The 20,363-nt window shown below is 47.0% G+C and overlaps 1 long non-coding RNA gene across 1 annotated transcript; it reads right to left on the reverse strand.

Moving 5' to 3' along the window:
• Positions 1 to 651: 651 nt before the first annotated feature.
• Positions 652 to 18,579, reverse strand: LOC142019435 (uncharacterized). Its single transcript, XR_012647077.1, has 3 exons — positions 18,519 to 18,579; positions 2,126 to 2,192; positions 652 to 879 (listed from the first exon to the last, which is right to left on the reverse strand). It is a non-coding gene; the product is annotated as an uncharacterized LOC142019435 (long non-coding RNA).
• Between the last annotated feature and the right edge of the window lie 1,784 nt (positions 18,580 to 20,363).

Consider the following 20,363-nt stretch of genomic DNA (forward strand, 5'->3'; position numbering starts at 1 on the left):
AGGCCTCCTTGAAATACCAACTAAATGCAAAGACTGTCAGCACCCCTAAAGCTGCTGTCTCCAAAAAGAGAGTTACTTTTTCATAACTGTTTCATACTTAGAGGTGTGTTGCTTATGTTCATTCCACAGTAGGTGTGTGTGCTCACCCCATGTACTAGTGCTGGCAGCTTCTCCCTCTGTAGTATCTGTAAGGGAGAGCTCTAGTGACCTCTGGAGTGGCACCACCATGGCGTGGTAAAAGGGGCTCTGCACACACCCTCCACCCTCGGCTCCTTCTTGCCGAAAAGTCATAGTGGGGAAGGAAGGTGAGGGTTGGAATGAAGATGAGCAACACATTTTGAAGAACACCAGTTATGAAAGGTAACTGTCTTTTCTTCTCTGCGCGCTTGCTCATGTCCATTCTTCAGGAAGTGACTCCAAGCAGTATCCACAGAGGCAGGTAGGAGTTCAAGATCCTCCTGTGCCCACCCCTCTGACCTCTTTCATGGTGGAGGCTGTTGACCAGAAAGGAAGACAGGAACAACTAGGGGCAGTGCCTAAGGACAAAAACTTCAAGAGGCTGAACTCATTTGGCTAAAAAGTTTATTCCTCTACCGGTCTACAGTTGAGGGTGGCTAGCCACCAACCCGTCCTTGGCTGCTACAATTTCGCCATGTGGTGACCCATGGCCAAGTTCAGGGAGGTGCTCCCAAAGGATTCCAGGAAGGAATTCAAAACCCTCCTGGAAGAGGTAGAGGCAGCAGCCAGAGTGACCCTCCAGGGAGCTTCTGAGGTGGCGGATTTGGCTGCTTGTATGATGGACTTGGTGATTTCGATGCAGTGAGCTTTCTGCGTACCTCCTTCCTTGCTCCCCACAACAGTGCCATCACTGGGTTGGACCTGAGAATCAAAAAAGTGAAAGCCATTGGTGGAGATGCATCAGCCTGACCGGCATGCCAAAAAGTCATACGTGAGACAATTTCTTCCAGGCAAAGTCTCTCCGATACCTTCGCCAAAATTAGTGTTTTATCTGTGTAATCTAACAATAGGGCTTCCAGAAAAAGAATGTGACTGTAGTGTGTGTAGTTGGCTTCATTTCCCCTTGCTCACAATAATGACGCTGCTGTAAGAATGTCACATGCCCCACAGGTGTCAATTGGTGCAGCTTGTTTGTCTTCAAAGGAAGTACATGGATTTACACCAGCTGGGGATCTGACCCAACTCACTGAAAATGTGATACATGCAAAATATATTGACAGGCTAAAACGTAGCATCAGTGATGAGTGCAGTTTGTACCTCCCTGGTCCGGTAGCCTCAGGACCTGACTAGTCCTGAGCCAGGGAATTTGCTGAACTGGGGGAGGTTAAGGCTTGTCCATCTGTTGCCATTAGCCGTGGGTCAGCTCCAGAGCAGCAGAGGGTTCAGACAGCACTGACTGAAGAGGGACTGGAGCAGGTGCTGGGGGGAAGAGGCTGGGTACAAGCTGAGCCCCCCCAGCTGGGGACCGGGAGTGCAGGCAGGCAGGCAGGCAGGAGCATGTTGAGCCTTGCGGCCATAGGTCTATGCTCCTGGCTCCCAGCACTGGCTGTGGGGCTATGCGCTTGGTCTCCAGTTGTCGGGCTCCTCAGCCTCCTTGCCTTTTACCTCAGGAGTTCCACTGTCTCTGTTCCTCTCCCTCCCTCCTTCAGCTGGAGCACTGCAAATGAGCTATTTTTGGTGCTCTGGAAAAGCAGGGGAGTTGTATGCTGAGAGGAGTGGTGGGTGTAGCATTTCCTGTTGAGGGCTCCAGCCCACGAGCGTGCATGGGGACGCCAAAGCACAGATGTCACTGGATGATAGAAGTCCAGACTGTGCAGGTCCAACATGTACGAAGTTTCTGTGCCATTTTCTGTTGTAGAGAAACACACTTGGCGGTTTGTATGCCAATGCTAACACAGCTCCAGCTATAATGTCCTTTGGGGTCATATAGTCTGGCTACTCCTTTGGGCACCAAAACCATTGAAGGTTTATTGCCTGCAAAGGTGTTTTGAAGTCACTTGGGCCGTGACTTCTTGCTTGATGGTACTTTCTGAGGTTTGCAATAACCACGCCTTGAGTGTGCTGTACTGATCTGTGTCTTTATAGCTGAGCAAAACTATTTCCTTACCAGACCTTTTTTATGAAGAGCATCTGACTTAGCAATACTCCTCAGTAAGCCTTGGGTTTTCACTGATCTGTAAATTAGCAAGGAAAATAAAATATAAGGTGAGGTTAAAATACTGTGAGACACTGCACAAATTTACAAAGGAATAAACAAAAACTAGAGCTTGCCTTTTATAGATGCCAGAGTCATATCATCTGGCATTGCCAGAACTTTATGACATAGTCAGCATTTGCGAGCCTTTGGAATCACCATCTGAGTTAAATTTCATCAGTGCTTTACAGGCTATACTAGGAGAGTTTTCTCCATTACCATAGAGGGATCCACTGTGAAAGAACATGGTGACACTGAATGCAGAACCTCTTCCACCCCGTCAGATGGCCTATAGGAAAATGTTATTTGCAGACTTGTGGCTGAAGCAGAACACCAGACATGAATGCTTCCAGAAGGATTTTTTGGGGGAATACTGGTCTATAAATACAGAAACTACAAATCTTGACTCCAAAAGCTACCTGAGCTTTGTGAATATTTGGATCTCGATTAGGCCTGTTGAGATAGGGAACCCGTGGCCCCACAAGGAAGAGTACACAAATGCTGTATCATATACATGGGCTAGGTACTTGCCCCACACTGTTAAAGGCTCACTCCTGCCAACAATCCTATCAGGCATCATGGTGACCCCTAGGAGTCATAAATCTTAGCAGGACTGCTCACAGCAGCAAGTACAACACTCAGGGATGAGTATTGGCTGGAGTGAATCTTTACTCAAACAAGCTGGACAGAGAAGACTTGATTCCAGATAGAGAGATCCCAGCTTTTGAGTAAAAAAAAATCATATTTCCCAGGAACACATATGTCTAAAGAGCTGAGATAATGGACTTATCAATTGCATTTAGATTGAGAAAACACCTTCCCCCTTTTCATTAGCTGTAATAGCCTCTTAAAAGCTTGGAACAAACTTTTCCTATGTATGGATTTTAACCTATAGAACCAACCAGTCCCCATCCTCCCCTTGTCCTGCCTCCTACTGTCACTGTGCTACAGATGTGAAATTACAGCTTCAGTTTTAGATTAACTAGGCCCACTTGGTCCCATGCAATACAAAGATTGCCAGCATCTCAATCTGCCTGATTTTTTCAGAGTAGTGACAGCTTTCTCAGAAGATGCAAGTGACTTGACTTCCAAATACTTTTCCAGTTGCCCAGGCTGTCTTTGGGGTGGCCATAGCACTACTGTGCCAGACGAGTGAGGTTTGGCTAGTGGCAAAAGGAACCTGTATCTGATTGTCAGTGAGTTGGTTCATTTCTTTGAATACTTCTCAGTGCACCTTGGAAGTAGTGATTCAACAGAAGTGACTAGTCTGGGGTTACTGCAAGGTTGCACTGGGTTTGACTCAGCAGCTCACCTGGCAAACACCCTATACTCTATGCCAGTGACTTCAACCTTTGCAGACTGCTTGGTGGTCACTCGGTAACATGTCACCCTCCTATTTGTGAGTCCATTCACGGCTGATCAGCCTGATTCTGGAACTGCAGGTATTATCACAGAAGGGGCAGGTGTTGGTAGCCGTTGGAGGAACACAGGGCAGTTTGCTACTCTTTTCTTCTTCTCCACCTGTCCTCACTTGCACTGTGGTGGTACCTCTCAGATTGTGCCACCGACTCACAGATTACTGCTCTGCACTGGGGATAGACCTGGGCAAAGTTCTCCCAAATGTTGACACTGATGCTGCACTTCTTCATGTGTGCCTTCAGCATGTCCTTATATTGCTTCTGCTGGCCCCCAACACTCCTCTGTCCTTCCTTCAACTCCAAGAAATAGAATCTGTTTTGGGAGGCGCTGATCTGACATCCAAGCACATGACCAGTCCAATGAAGTTGTTGGTGAATGATAATGGCTTTAATGCTGGTCATAGTTGACTCTTCTAGGACACTAGTGTTCGTGTGTCTATCCTTCCAAGAGATTTTTGGGATTTGCCTGAGACAGCGTTGATTATATTGTTCAAGTGCCTTTGAATGATCATAGAATCATAGAAGAGTAGGACTGGAAGGGACCTTGAGAGGCCATCGAGTCCAGCCCCCTGCCCTCATGGCAGGACCAAGCACTTTCTAGACCATCTAACCTCTTCTTAAATATCTCCAGTGATGGAGATTCTACCACCTCCCTTGGCAATTTGTTCCAGTGTTTGATCACCCTGACAGTTAGGAACTTTTTCCTAATGTCCAACCTGAACCTCCCCTGCTGCAGTTTAAGTCCATTGCCTCTTGTTCTATCCTCAGAGGCAAGGAAGAACAAGTTCCCTCCCTCTGCCTTATGACACCCTTTTAGCTACCTGAAAGCTGCTATCATGTCCCCCCTCAATCTTCTCTTTTCTAAACTAAATAAGCCCAATTCTTTCAGCCTTTCTTCATAGGTCATGTTCTCTAGACCTTTGATCATTCTCGTTGCTCTCCTCTGGACCCTCTCCAATTTCTCCACATCCTTCCTGAACTGCGGTGCCCAGAACTGGGCACAATACTCCAGCTGAGGCCTAACCAGCACAGAGTAGAGCGGGAGAATGACTTTTCGTGTCTTGTTCACAACACACCTGTTAATGCATCCTAGAATCATGTTTGCTTTTTTTGCAACAGCATCACACTGCTTGTGATCTACTATAACCCCTAGATCCCTTTCTGCTGTACTCATTCCTAGGCAGTCCTTTCCCATTCTGTATGTGTGACACTGATTGTTCCTTCCTAAGTGGAGCACTTTGCATTTGTCCTTATTAAACTTCATCCTGTTTACCTCAGCCCATTTCTCCAGTTTATCCAGATCCTTTTGAATTATGACCCTATCCTCCAAAGAAGTTGCAACCTGTCCCAACTTGGTATCATCTGCAAACTTAATATGTGTCCTTTCTATGTCAATATCTAAATTGTTAATGAAGATATTGAACAGAACCGGTCCTAAAACAGACCCCTGCGGAACCCCACTAGTTATACTTTTCCAGCAGGATTGAAAACCATTAATAACTACTCTCTGGGTACGGTTATCCAGCCAGTTGTTCACCCACCTTATAGTAGCCCCATTTAAGTTGTATTTGCGTAGTTTATTGATAAGTATATTATGTGAGACTGTGTCAAATGCTTTACTGAAGTCTAGGTATACCACATCCACCGCTTCTCCCTTATCCACAAGGCTCATGTTTGTATGTTGTCCACATTTCACATGTGTACAGTAGGATTGGAATAAACAATGTACGGTATAGAAGGAACTTTGTCTTGGCATACATGCCCCAGTTCTCAAAGACCCTTTGTCTCAGGTGGGTGAAAGCAGAGCTTGCAGAGCTCAGACAATGCTGGATTTCCACATCAATGTTGACTTTAATAAAGATGACTTCCAAGGTGTGGGAAATGCTCCACATTTTCCTGGAGTTTTCTGTTGACTTCAACAGAAGGTACATGAGATTGTCCCATGGGTGAGAGTTGGGGGAGCGCCTCAGTTTTTTTTTTTTTTGACGTTGAATGTGAGGCCGAGATTCTCATATGCTTTGGGGAAGGCTCTTCAGATGGTCTGAAGGGCTACAGGAGCAAAAGTAGCAGCCATGTTGTCATCCACATACTGGAGCTCTGTGATTGAAGTCATGGAGGTCTTGCTTTTAGCCTTCAGTCTCCTGAGGTTAAAAAGCTTGCCATTTATTCTATAGATAACTTTTTTGCCATCTGGAAACTTGCCATTAATGAGGTGAAGGGTCATAGTGATGAAGATACAGAACAGTGATGGGGCAATGATGCAGCCTTGTTTGAGTCCAGTTTTGACCTGAAAGGGGTCACTTTGTGATCTATTGTTGCTCAGTACTGTGGCAGTCATGTTGCCATGAAGCATCCTCAACATGCTAATGAATTTGTTGGGGCAGCGGATCTTTGAGAGGATGGTCCATAGGGTGCTATGATTGAGTTGAATGCTTTTGGTTAGGTCACTGAAACTAATGTATAACTTTTCAGACTACTCTACACCTTTTTAGGTGGCTGATTTGTCTTGTGTACCCCAACTTTCACCTAATTTAAACCCTACTTCCTTACCCAACTGCACATAAAAACACAAAAGTGCCAGCCACAGCACACTTACTGAAAAATTACTTACTCATTTTACCATATCATTATAATATAAATCAACTGGAATATAAATATTTTACTTACATTTCAGTGTATAGGCTATAGAGAATAATAAAGTCATTGTGTGAAATGTTAGTGTGTACTGACTTGGCTACTTCTTTTTACATAGCCTGTTATAAAATTAGGAAAATCTCTATGCATCTTGACCTACCACCGGAAGCCCTCAGTGTCCCCTCAGGCCCATGCATACCATTGGCTGAGAACCACTGCCTTATGCCTTATCACTGCACCACACACAACCTACCCAGTAGCGCGGGTGTCTGCAAAATTATGTTGAAAATGATCTCTGGAAAACTTCTATTGCAAAGCCAGTGGCAAGAACTGTGTTCTAGGTGTGGAAGTACTAAACATAATTCTTCTCTGGGTATTTCTTATCAATAAAAGTTAAGCAAATTATAAAACATGAAAATATTCTAGAACATTGAGGCACGATCAAAACATAATAATAAAAGATGCAGGCCACATTTTGATTCCTGTAAGCTTGGACACTGTCCTGTGAAAGGTGTGCTGTGAAATATCACAACAAATACATGTAAGCTCCCAAATCAGTAACCCAGTATTGGCTCAAACCGGTCATTACTGATGGATGGGCTTTCAGTGACTAACTTCAGCGCATGTTCATACAAGCCTGTGAATAATGACCAGTCCAAACCAGCACGCTCATCTGAACTCTCAATGAATCAAAGGGCAATGCACAGCCAGGCTGGAGCCAAGCTCCACCTTCAGCAGGTCAGGCTGTGCCCAAGTGTGTGCACAGCAACCAAACCCAGTTCCATGTTAGCAAGTTATTGGAAAGTTCATTCCTCTGTTACCTACTCCCATGCTCCATTGCCAGAGACCGTGAACAAAAAACAGACATCCCAGACAACTACTGATCTTGAGGTAGCCCCTTGGTATGCCAGTCAGAGACCGGACCCTGTTATGCTAAGCACTGTACAGGAAAGGACTCCCTGCCCCAAACAGTTACAGTCTAGGTACAGGACATGACACAGCCAGACGGGGACCACAAAGCAATAGTAACATTTAAAAAGAGTGTAGTAAGGACTGTTCCAGGCATAGTGGGTGCTGGGCAAAGAGCCTCTCTCCAAAGCCCTTTCAGAGGCAGTCGCTTCACGGGCGAGGAGCATTTCAGATGAAGTAAGCAAGGGAGGGACAGCATGTCAGATGTGGTGCTATCCAGTGCCTCTGCAGGGCCACATTCCACCCATGTGGAGACACATGCATCCCCACCTGAGGCAAACTGGAACTGTCTGAGCATATCCAGAATCTGGCCTGTAGCACTGAAGTGTTTAATGTGAACCTTGCAATTAACTAGGATCTCAAACAATTTTTATTTCCCCATTTACAATTCCCCTCTATGTTTCCAAACCAGTTGCTTATAAGACACAAGCATAAAGGATTGGTACAGTGGGCCAGATCCTCAACTGATTTAAATTGGCATGACTCCATTCGAATCCACTCCTCTTCAGCAGAGCTGCAGGATCTCATTAATGCAAAGACCATTGGTCTGATTTGGAAAGTTTTATTCCCCACAAAACAGGAAAAATCCCGACCAAGTGTCTGTACAGGCTCGGTATTTTATGTTCAGCACAATGATCCAGAACAGCTTTTCCAGAGCTGGAGAGAAGCAGGAGTGGTTTGGGAGATGCTGGTCCTGTGTTATCTAAACCTCAAGGGAGGGAGTGGTGTGTGTGCCCACGAGTGTGTTGTATTCAAAGGGCATGCATGCAGGCAAACAAACAATTACCAACTATATTTACACTATGCAGGTCAGGTTGCTGGCCTCCACAGTAACAACCAGGAAGTATTTGACACCAGCAAATGCCAGACAAAGCATGTGGCTGATCTCTGGATGGTGATCATACTTCTAACAACAGCAACTGCCTCAGCTTACCCCACTTATCCCTGTCCAATTAATTTTTTAATCTTCAGCCCAACTCACCTAAGGGCTCTGGGAGATTTTAGCAAGAGATTAAGTTTCAATACCTTGTTATTTTTATCATTATCTTGCTAGTGTGTCTTCCTACTACAACAGCTAGGATGGACTTTGGAAGGAAGAGCTCAGTAACCTCATCTGGAATATAACAGATAACAACTTCAGATTTTGTGTCTGTTTCTGTATGTACAAATAATGGTGCTCCTGAATGGTATTTGGTCATTCCAATACTATGCTTTTGATATGGCCTCCCACAGTATCCTTGCCAGCAAGTTAAAGAAGTATGGATGTAAAAAGTAGACTTTAAGGTGAACAGAAAGCTGGCTATATCATTGGGCTCAACAGATAGTTATCAACAGCTCAATGTTTGCTTGGTCATCAGTTTTAAGCAGAGTGCTTCAAGGGTTGGTTCTGGGGCTGGTTTTGTTCAACTTCATTAATGACCCAGATGAGGGGATGGTTTGCACCCTCAGCAAATTTATAGATGACAATGTACAACGGGGAGAGGTTGAAAGGCTGGATGGTAGGGAGAACTAGACAAATTGGAGAATTGGGCCAAAAGAAACCTGATGAGGTGTTCAATAAGGCCAAGTGCAGAGTCCTGCATTTGGGATGGAAAAAACCTCAAGCAAAGTTACAAGCTGGGGACTGATTGTCTAAGCAGCAATTCAGCAGAAAAGGATGTGAGGATTACAGTGGCTGAGAAGCTAGATGTGAGCCAACAGTATGCCTTTGTAGCCAAGAAGGCTAACAGCATTCTAGAAAGACCTTGATTCTATCACCATTCAAGAGGGTGAAGTCCACTGGGCCAGCACAGGCCTCTGAGAGAAAGCAAGAAAAATGTGTAGTGTTCCCAGAAATCAGTACTGGAAAGTGGGCTTGGTGTTCCTTTTTCTTCCTTTTGTGATGCTAAATATTCTCTGGCACAGTGCCAAATGTGTGCACACAGGTGCACACACAATAAGAAATAATGACAAGAATTGCACAGGAGGATTTATTGCTGTACTGAGTTAATTTCGAGTGATAGGCAGTTAGGCAGAACAGCCAGTCTCTCCAGGTGGGAAGACCTAAAGAATGCCAACTTTCACCGCCAACCATAGAGGGCCTTGAAACCAATTGGGGCGAACATTCTTAACAGAGCACACATTACACAATCCTCAATAATAAAACAATAAACTTGGGAGGCTTGACTGGTGATCTACCCTGTAGTGAAGGTGTATCCTGAGGTCAACACCCATCCTTGCAAAAGAGTGCACCATGACAGCTTCAGTTACTACAAGTGGGCAGATTCTTGGTATTATGCACCATCCACAGAGAGAGAGCACCTCCAACACTACCAGACCTTCCACATCCTCTAAGGGCATCATTTCCTCCCATAATGAGCTTTTCGGAACATGCCTTCTATTTGGAGAGGGTCTATGCATCATGGCCACTACTAGAAATTGTTTTGATGGCTTGAGCAGCATCACCTGCTGAATCACTAGGGTGGAGCTGATACTACTTTTCTGCTGTCTATTGTTAGCTGCCTGTTGCTTTTGCCTCTCCCTCTTGTCAGTAGCTGCTAGCTAAGCATTGCATTTGCAAGGCGGAAAGGAGAGGTGGTGGGAGTAAGTGTTTTCCGGTGGGTGGGCCCCTGCTAGTGTAATTTTTGTGGCCTACATCCTCCTTTCCTCTCAGACACAGTGAAGAGCCAGTTCTGCCCCTTCAGCTATCAGTAACATCCAGCTCTCCTTTGTCAAACACATTGTCTGCTGCAGAGATCCTCCATGTGAGTGTGAATCCCCCCACCCAGTGGCCATGTAGGCTACGTCTACACGTGCACCCAACTTCGAAATAGCTTATTTCGATGTTGCGACATCGAAATAGGCTATTTCGATGAGTAACGTCTACATGTCCTCCAGGGCTGGCAACGTCGATGTTCAACTTCGACGTTGCTCAGCCCAACATCGAAATAGGCACAGCGAGGGAACGTCTACACGCCAAAGTAGCACACATCGAAATAAGGGAGCCAGGCACAGCTGCAGACAGGGTCACGGGGCGGACTCAACAGCAAGTTGCTCCCTTAAAGGGCCCCTCCCAGACACACTTTCATTAAACAGTGCAAGATACACAGAGCCAACAACTAGTTGCAGACCCTGTATATGCAGCACGGACCCCCAGCTGCAGCAGCAGCAGCCGGAAGCCCTGGGCTAAGGGCTGCTGCCCACGGTGACCACAGAGCCCCGCAAGGGCTGGAGAGAGAGTATCTCTCAACCCCCCAGCTGATGGCCGCCATGGAGGACCCCGCTATTTCGATGTTGCGGGACGCGGATCGTCTACACGTCCCTACTTCGATGTTGAACGCCGAAGTAGGGCACTATTCCCATCCCCTCATGGGGTTAGCGACTTCGACGTCTCGCCGCCTAACGTCGATTTCGAAGTTACTGCCGCTACTTCGAAGTAGCGTGCACGTGTAGACGCAGCTACAGAGAAATATGGCTGATGTACATTTTCTGAGTAGACTATTATCCCAGGCTGCTCATTGCTGGGCCAGGCTGGGTAATTGTGCCAATGTCGTTGGCTTGGAAGATGCATGGCTGGTATCTGGGATTTATGTGCTGGTGCAAACCCATAACTGGGAATTTCTATCACTCTTTTTGTTCCCAGTCAGATATGCATCAAGGTTGAAACAGCCAGATACCTTAAAAATTGCAGCACAAAGCATCTTGGCAAATGCCCATCAGATTTCTCACTGAATGTCAGTGCATTTCCTAATGAACAGATTAAAAATAGGCAATCCATGGAACTCTTTAAAGTGGTAGGGAAAGTTGAAACTCAGTAGAAGTATTAATGCATTCCCGTGGTCACTGTTGTGCCAAATTCAGATCAAGTTGTGGGTGTGCCTTGGTGATTCATTAACAGAGTTGAATGGTCCCAGCAGAGTTTGGTTGCAGGAACTGACACAAACTGGGTGCTGCCGAGTCCAATCATAAGCGTTTACAATGTACCAGCCAGACTCCATCTGGGACACGACTTATCCTCAGACACCTTTTATTTCTACTGCCACACCCTCGCTAGGACATGGAGAAACCATCTTCATCTTACAGAGGGAGCTCCAACAGTCTGGTACTTCTCTGTCTTCTGGGGCCCAGAATCTCCAAAGAAATCCCTCTGACCACTTGCCACCACTGGCTAGCCATGGCAGTGCTCTGTGATTAGTACTTCCCTAGTTTGGTCTGTGTCTTCTGAGGGGCAGGAAACACCTACTCCCTGCAGAGCAGAAAGGGCAAGGAGACTCATTAACCTCCTATGTTGACCAGCTGTTTCCAGTCAGTCCATGGAGAAAACGCAGAAGTGTCTCTTCTTCCTCCCCCTGAAGCAACTGGAATTGGCCACTGTGAGGGGCAGGAATGGGCCTTAGATCTGACCCAGCCTGGCATTTCTGCCTTAGGAGGCAACCAGTGACACCAGGTCTCACAGATGCATTGCTGGATGGGAGGGAGCTCAGAAACTGTGGAATTGTGAAGAAATTCCAGTGGATTTAGGACATGTACCCCATAAAGCTCATCCTCATAGGAGCATTGAGTAGGAGTTTCTCTGACAGACCCTCATGTAGGGCCTTATAGTCCTTCCCCCTTCTCTGATGAGAGAGCAAGTCATGGACAGTCTTGACCAAAATTCCTGTGAACACTTTCATGCCAGTAATACAGGGAAGGAATATTATCTGCAATCCTAATAAGGATCCTTGGGAGCTGCCATCATATAAGTAGCAAAGAAACAGTTACGGAACATCTGGCTTCTATTAGCAAAGCAAACATTTATTTATGTGCAAACTAAGCATCTCTTTTACAGGAACTCATGAAAATAACAAGGGGATCAGTTAGGAGCCAGGACTCTAAGCTTTTCTGCATCTCCCACTGAGCTCACCACCAGATGATGAAGTAACAGCAAGTTGTGTCCTGGGCTTAAGATGTACACACATAGATATATTACCATTTGTGTGTCTGAGCTGAAGTTGCAGTAGTTGGACAGTCTGATTTCATTTTCCTTTTCATTCCTACCCAGTGGAGCTTGTCAAACTTTTTCAAATTGCAACAGTAGTTGAAAAAACAGTTTGAAGTCAGACAAAATCATAGAATCAGAGACCAATAGAGCTGGAAGACACCTAAAAAAGTCCAGCCCCCTGCCCTAGGAAGGACCAAACACATCAGATGAGCCCAGCCAGGGCTTTGTTGAGCCAAGACTTAAACACCTTCAGGGATGGAGACTCCACTACTTACCTGGGTAGACCATTCCAATGCTTCACCACCCTCCTAGTGAAAAAGTTTTTCCAAATGTTCAACTTGGACCTTCCCAACCGCAACTTGAGACCATTGTTCTGTGTTTTGCCATCCGTGATCACTGTGAACAGCCTTTCTCCAGCATCTTTGCAACCTCCCTTCAGTAAGTTGAAGGCTGTTATTAAGTCCCCCCTCAGTCTTCTCCTCTGCAGACTAAACAGTCCCAATTCCCTCAACCTTTCTTCATAAGTCATATGCTCTAGCCCCCTAATCATTTTGGTCACCATCCGCTGGACCCTCTCCAGTGTATCCACATCCTTCCTATAATTGGGGGCCCAGAACTGGACACAGTACTCCAGATGTGGCCTCACCAAAGCTGAATAAAGAGGAACAATAGCTTCTCTGGATCTACTGCGAACGCTCCTCTTGATGCAACCTAATATGCCATTAGCCTTCTTGCCTACAGTGGCACACTGTTGACTCATGTCCAGCTTCTCGTCCACTACAACTCCCAGATCCTTTTCTGCAAAACTACTACCGAGCCAGTCAGATCCCAGCCTGTAACAATGTTTGGGATTCTTCCAGCCCAAGTGCAGGACTCTGCACTTGTCCTTATTGAACCTCATCAGATTTCTTGCAGCCCAGTCTTCCAATTTGTCTAAGTCACTCTGGACCCTATCCCTACCTTCCAGCGTATCTACTTCTCCCCCTAGCTTAGTGTCATCCGCAAACTTGCTGAGTGTACAATCCAACCCCTCATCCAGGTCATTGACAAATATGTTGAACAGATCAGGACCCAGAACCAAACCTTGGGGCACTCTATTTATGTGCAAACTAAGCATCTCTTTTACAGGAACTCATGAAAATAACAAAGGGATCAGTTAGGAGCCAGGACTCTAAGCTTTTCTGCATCTCCCACCGAGCTCACCACCAGATGATGAAGTAACAGTAAGTCATGTCCTGGGCTTAAGATGTACACACATAGATATATTACTATTTGTGTGTCTGAGCTGAAGTTGCAGCTAGAAACCACTAGAAACCGACCGCCATCCCAACATCAAGCTATTGATCACCACCCGCTGGGTCCGACCTTCTAGCCAGCTTTCTATCCATCTTACCGTCCATTTATCCAATCCACATTCCTTTAACTTGCCAACAAGAATATTGTAGGAGATTGTATCAAAAGCTTCGCTAAAAGTCAAGATAAATCACATCCATTGATTTTCTGCTATCCACAGAGCCAGTTAGCTCATTGTAGAAACTAATCAGATTGGTCAGACATGACTTGCCCTTCATGAATCCATGCAGACTATTCCTGATCACTTTCTTCTCCCCCAAGTGCCTCAAAATGACTTCCTTGAGGAGTCTTTCCATGATTTTTCCAGGGACTGATGTAAGACTGACCAGCCTAGAGTTCCCTGGATCATCGTTCTTCCCTTTTTGAAAGATGGGCACTACATTTGCCTTTTTCCAGTCATCCAGGATCTCTCCCAATCTCCACAACTTTTCAAAGGTAAGGGCCAATGGCTCATCAACAACATACGCCAACTCCCTCAGAACCCTAGGATGAATTAGGTCCAGGCCCATCGATTTATGTATGTTTAGCTTTTTTAGATAGCTCCTAATCTGTTTTTTCCCCACCAAAGGCTGTCCACCTTCATCCCACAATGCATCACTTATCACATTAGTCTGGGAGCTGTCCTTGTCCGTGAAGACAGAGGCAAAGAAAGCATTAAGTACTTCAGCTTTCCCTGTATCATCTGTCACTGGGTTACCTCCCTCATCCAGTAGGGGCCCCACGCCCTCTCTGATCACCTTCTTCTTGCTAATATGCCTGTAGAAATTTTTCTTATCCTTCACATTCCTCGCGAGTCGCAATTCCAGTTGTGCTTTCGCCTTCCTGATAAGTGCCCTACATTCTCGAGCTATACCTTTATATCCCTCCTGTAGTGAGTCAGTATGGCCTCCTGCAGACCCGGAGGCAGGGGAGGCTATGCAGAGGCCCTGGTGGGCGGGGCTGGAGTCAGGAGACCGGAGGCCCCTCAGAGGGCGGGGCCAAGGGCTAGAAGAGCCAAAGGCGGGACTCAGGAACCATTTGGGGCTGGGCCTTCGGGCAGGGAGGACGTGCCTGCACGAGCTCCTCGGGGCCAAAGGGAGAGGGCCTGCGGCTGCCCAGCCAGGCCGGAGGAGCAGGCCCCCAGAGGCTCCACGCAATCCCGGGTCCGTATGCCCCAAGGAGACTACCCGGACTTCCCGGACCTACCAGGACCTTCCCGCTGGCGGAGACCCCCCCGCCTTGGAAGAGGCCCCGGGAGCGGGCTGCCCCAGAGTCCCGGCGGATCCTTACAGCACTCAGACCCAGGACCGCCTTGCGTCTCCTGTATTGCCGCCGCCTGACTACCCTAACGACGTTGTTATGGACGATTGGCCGGAGCCCCCAAAGGTGGATGACCCAGAGGAGACCGACCTAGGAGGACCCCTCGACCAGATGGACTGGGACCTGCCGCCAAAAGAGGGTGAGGTAGGAAGTGGCCCGGGGAACGTCGCCCACAAACTAATGGCAGTGTGTTGCGGTCTGGATCCCCACTGCCGGGGTTGCATGTGAGCGACCCCCAGGGCCCCGGGCCGGGTCGCAGTGGAGTGGGAGGGCCTGCGACCCCCTACCCCCTCCTTGACAGGGCCAGCCCCCGCTGAGCCTGTCTGTAAACCCTTGTGTTGCTGCCCCGCCCCAAACTGAGGGCTGGGCCGGTGCTTAACTCTTGTGAACTGCTGCCCCGCCCTGGACTGAGGGCCGGGCCCAGAACTGTATTATTACGTGGGACTGCTGCCCTGCCCTGGACTGAGGGCTGGGCCCAGAACTATACAACTCTTGTGAACTGTTGCCGCCCGCCCTAGACCAAGGGGCTGGGCGTCACGGGACGTGTTACACCTCCCTAGACATCTGTCCAAGTTTCTACTTTTTGTAAGCTCCCTTTTTGTGCCTAAGTTTTCCAAGAATTTCCCCAGTAAGCCAGTCTGGTCTCCTACCATATTTACATCTCTTGCTGCGCATCGGGACTGTTTCTTTCTGCACCTTCAATAGGGCTTCCTTAAAATACTGCCAGTTTTCACGGACTCCTTTTCCCTTCATGGTAGCATCCCAGGGGATTCTGCCCGTCAGGTTCCTGAAGGAGTCAGTCTGCTTTTCTGAAGTCCAAGGTGTGTAATTTGCTGCTCTCTTTCCTTCCTTTGGTCAGGATCCTGAAGTCTACCATCTCATGATCACCGCTTTCCAGATTGTCACCCACCTCTACCTTCCCTATTAGTTCCTCCCTGTTTGTAAGCAGCAGGTCGAGGCGCACATGACCTCTGGTTGGGTCCTTCAGCACTTGTACCAAGAAGTGATCCCCAACATTCTCCAGAAATTTCCTGGACTGCTTTTGTACCGCCGTATTGGTCTCCCAACAGATGTCAAGGTAATTGAAGTCCCCCATGATAACGAGAGCCCACGATCCGGAAGCTTCTCTAAGTTGTCCAAAAAAAGCCTCATCTACCTCATCATCCTGATTTGGCGGCCTGTAGCAGACACCAACCACCACATCTCCAGTGCTGCCTACACCACTAAGCTTGACCCATAGACTCTCAACAGGCTTTTCTCCCTCTATGTACTGGAGTTCCAAGCAATCATAGTGCTGTCTTACGTACAGTGCAACTCCTCCTCCTCTTCTCCCTTGCCTGTTCTTCCTGAACAGTTTATACCCTTTCATGACAGTGCTCCAGTCATGCAAGTCATCCCACCAAGCCTCTGTTATCCCAATCAAGTCATAGTTCTTGGACTGGGCCAGGGCTTCTAATTCCTCCTGCTTTTTACCCAGGCTTCTGGCATTGGTGAACAAACACCTGAGATAACCTGTCGATCTCCCAGCCCTCACTACTTGAACCAGGGGTCCACTTTTGTTGTACGTTCCTCTTAGCATTTCTTCCCAGCCTCCAAGCTCCTTTCTACCCACAGGGTTTTGGTCACTGTCCCCCAGCGAACCTAGTTTAAAGTTCTCCCCACTAAGTTTGCAAGCCTACTTGCGAAAATGCTCCTTCCTCTCTTGGTTAGGTGGACACCACCTTTTCCCAATAATCCTTGTGTCCAGAGCAGCGTCCCATGATCGAAGAATCCAAAGCCCTCTCTCCGACACCACCTGCATAACCATGCATTTACTTCCTCAGTTTGACAGTCCCTATCTAGCCCTTTCCCTTCAACTGGAAGGATGGACAAGAACACCATTTGCGCTCCAAATGCTTAGACCCTTCTTCCCAGCGCCACATAATCTGCAGTATCCCGCTCAAGGTCATTCTTGGCCGTATTGTTAGTTCCCACATGCAGAAGAAGGGAGGGGTAGTATTCCGAAGGCTTGAGCAGTTTTGTAAGACTCTCAGTCACATCCTGAATTCGAGCTCCTGGTAAACAGCACACCTCACAAGATTCCAAGTCCGGTCAGCAGATGGATGGTTCAGTCCCTCTTAGGAGGGAGTCCCCTACCACCACCACCCATCTTTTTCTTATGGGTGTGGTGGTCATTGAACTCCCACGCCTAGGACTACACATCCCATGTCCTGCAGTAGAAGCAGTTCCCTTGTGATTTTTTTCCCTGTGAGACTCCTTCCAAAGCATTCACCACCACAGAACCAGTGGAGAGAGCCTGAAAGTGATTACATATATCTACATCGATGGGGGACTCATGTACCAGCCTTCAATTTGTTGTAGAAGTTACGTGCTGCCAATTCTCTGCTTCATCCCTTACCACCCTCCCCAGTTCTTCCGCCCGCCGTGCTTGCAAGATTAAACACTCCCTTCTGTCAAGGAAATCTTCATTCTCCCTGACTGAGCTTAGGGTCAACACTTGAGCCTCCAGTCCTCTAATTTTTTCCTCTAAAATGGAGAGCAGCTTGCACTTAGTGCAGACGAAATCCCTTCTTTCCTCGGGGAGGAAGAAAAACATGGCGCATCCCGAGCAGGTAACAGCAGCAGACCTGTCACTATCCATGCCTGCTGCCCTAGAACAGGGATTTAAAAGATAGGCAAGGGTCCCTGTCCCCTTCTACTCCCTTCCAAACTCCCTCTCTAAACTCCCTGTTAGCAGTCCCCTGTTTGCAAGCTCAGCTGTTCGCTTGGACACTGCTTTATAAAGGCCTGAACTGCCTCAAAGTCCCTCCCCTTACTGAGGCTCAGCCAGTCAGCAGAGGCTTCTAGATATCAAGCTTATTTAGAAGCCAACAATTTCCAACTGCCAGTCCCAGTCCACCCTCCGTGGGAGTGGGGGCAGGAGGAAAAAAAACACCACACACCACAGAGCAGAAAAACACCACAGCCACAGCCAGAAAGCCCCAAACACAACACACACCCAGACAGCCTCTTACTTAAGAGTCCTGTATTTGCTTCTCCTTTACCAGGAGAACTCCCTCTCTAACTCCCTGATCACAAGCTCACCTGCCTGGACACTGCTTTATAAAGCCCTGTACTGCCTCAAAGTCCCTTCCCTTACTGAGGCTCAGCCAATCAGCAGAGGCTTCTAGATATCAAGCTTATTTAGAAGCCAACAGTTTCCAACTGCCAATCTCAGTCCACCCTCCGTGGGAGGGAAGGGGGGACAGGAGGAAAAAACAAACAAACAAAAAAAAAACCACAGAGCAGAAAAACACCACAGCCAGAAAGCCTCCAATACCACACACACCCAGACAGCCTCTTCCTTAAGAGTCCTGTATTTGCTTCTCCTTTACCTGGAGAACGCCTTCTCTAACTCCCTCTTCACAAGCTCACCTGCCTGGACACTGCTTTATAAAGGCCTGAACTGCCTCCAAGTTCCCCTTACTGAGGCTCAGCCAATCAGCAGAGGCTTCTAGATATCAAGCTTATTTAGAAGCCAACAGTTTCCAACTGCCAGTCCCAGTCCACCCTCCGTGGGAGGGGGGTGGGTAGGAGGGGAAAAAAAAACACACACACACACCACAGAGCAGAAAAACACCACAGCCAGAGCCAGAAAGCCCCAAACACAACACACACCCAGACAGCCTCTTACTTAAGAGTCTTGTATTTGCTTCTCCTCTACCTGGAGAACTCCCTGTCTAACTCCCTGTTCGCAGCTGGCTTTACAGTTTTCTGACTGTCAAAACTGATCAAAACTTTTCATATATCATAATTCCATATTCCAGAAATGGGAAAGAGTTTGAAAAAACCAAACCAAACCTGTGACCTGCCTCCACCATTACTGAGCGCTAGGACTCACACTTCTAGGTTTTCTACAGCTTTGCTTTCCTCAGACACTGGGTAGTACCTGGACCTGCCCAAGGCACTTTCTAGTAGCCATTCAGAATGATACACAGTGTTACTAAATGCCTTCAGAGAGACAAGATGGGTGAGGCAATATCTTTTATTGGACCAATTCTGAACTACACTGAGCTCTTCTTCAGGTGCTGGAAGGACACCAGAACTTCATGTTTCTTTCACTGACAGCACTTGGTTCAATTAAAGATATTGTCTCACCCATCCTTGTCTCTCTAAGATCCTGCTGGGACCAGAATGGACACACCACTAATGCATACAAGAATATTTTCTGTTCAGTCTCGCAAATTGTTCCCCTTGCAGGAACTCTCCTTTCCTAAGGCACAAGATTTCACCCTCTGGCCCCTCTGCTGCTGAAGGGCTGGTGGACACCACTGTTAATGAGAGAATGAATGCCAATGCTAAAACACAACTTTCATTACAGAAATTACAAGGCAATCCAGACTGAGCATTCAGAAATGAAAAAGCACCCTTGCTGTTTGCAGCAGGCTTTAAAAAGAGTTCTATTAGTTGCCAGAAAATGTGAAAGAAACAAGTATTAAGCTAGGGAACACACTTATTACATGGATGGGTGTGAATTTCACTGAGGCGCATCTATATTCTTCTGAAGGCCGTTTTCTGTTTCCTTTTCAAAACAATTCCCATCTCTCTAAAGCTGCTTGACATCTTTGAAGACTGAAAACAGAGCTCCCTAATGTAAATTTAGCAGCTCTGGAATGTCACCATGATGCAAATACCTCCCCTGCAACCAGACTACGAAGAGAAATGACCTAATATGGTACTGTTTAGGGAACCAGAGTGTCTTGAATGATACATGCTGGCAGAGTAACTGCAAATTTTCAGCACTGTTCTCCCTATGTGGATTACAGAAGCACTGTGTTCATCACTCCGACTTTCAGTACAAAATTAGTAGGCTGTGTGCTCAGAATGTTTTGAAAGTTGTCAGACTGATGATCAGATGGCTGTAGAAAGACCTATGTCAGAAAGCACCATCAAAGGTCCCTCATCTGTACCTATGGCCATCTTACAGAAGGAGTTCTATTTAAAAAAAGATTGTGGTAGAGGAGATTATTGATTGTGAACTCCACCTACATGGCTAACTTATGCACTGGTGAGGAAAAAATATAAAAAATGGATTTCATTTTTCTAACCCACAAAAAAAATTGCATGAAAATTTACCGGCTCAGGCCTCAGGCATATCTACCTGCCTTCAGCATGGTGATGATGGTGAAAAGAAATCAGGAAAGGTCATATCTGATAAAAGAATAAAATACCTATTGGATAGAAAGAAATGTGTAAAGCTTGGTTCATAGTGCCTAGTTCAAATCTGTGACCCTCCTGTTAACCTGTTCTACATGCATCACTGCAGCAACAGAGACCACAACCATAGAGGGGTTCAGAAGTGCTGAAGCAGGAAAGTCCAAGACAAAGAAGGGTAAACAAAACCAGATGGAATATGCAGGATCCTGTGTGCGCACAGACCAAGCACAAGAAAGGCTGCAGTTGCTGCTTTATAACGGCAGCACTTGCCAAGGAGCACCAGGCAAGACAGATGGATGTCTCTGAAAAGCTGCTCTTTGCA

This window comes from Carettochelys insculpta, chromosome 12 (assembly GCF_033958435.1).
Source record: "Carettochelys insculpta isolate YL-2023 chromosome 12, ASM3395843v1, whole genome shotgun sequence".
Lineage (NCBI taxonomy): Eukaryota > Metazoa > Chordata > Testudines > Carettochelyidae > Carettochelys > Carettochelys insculpta.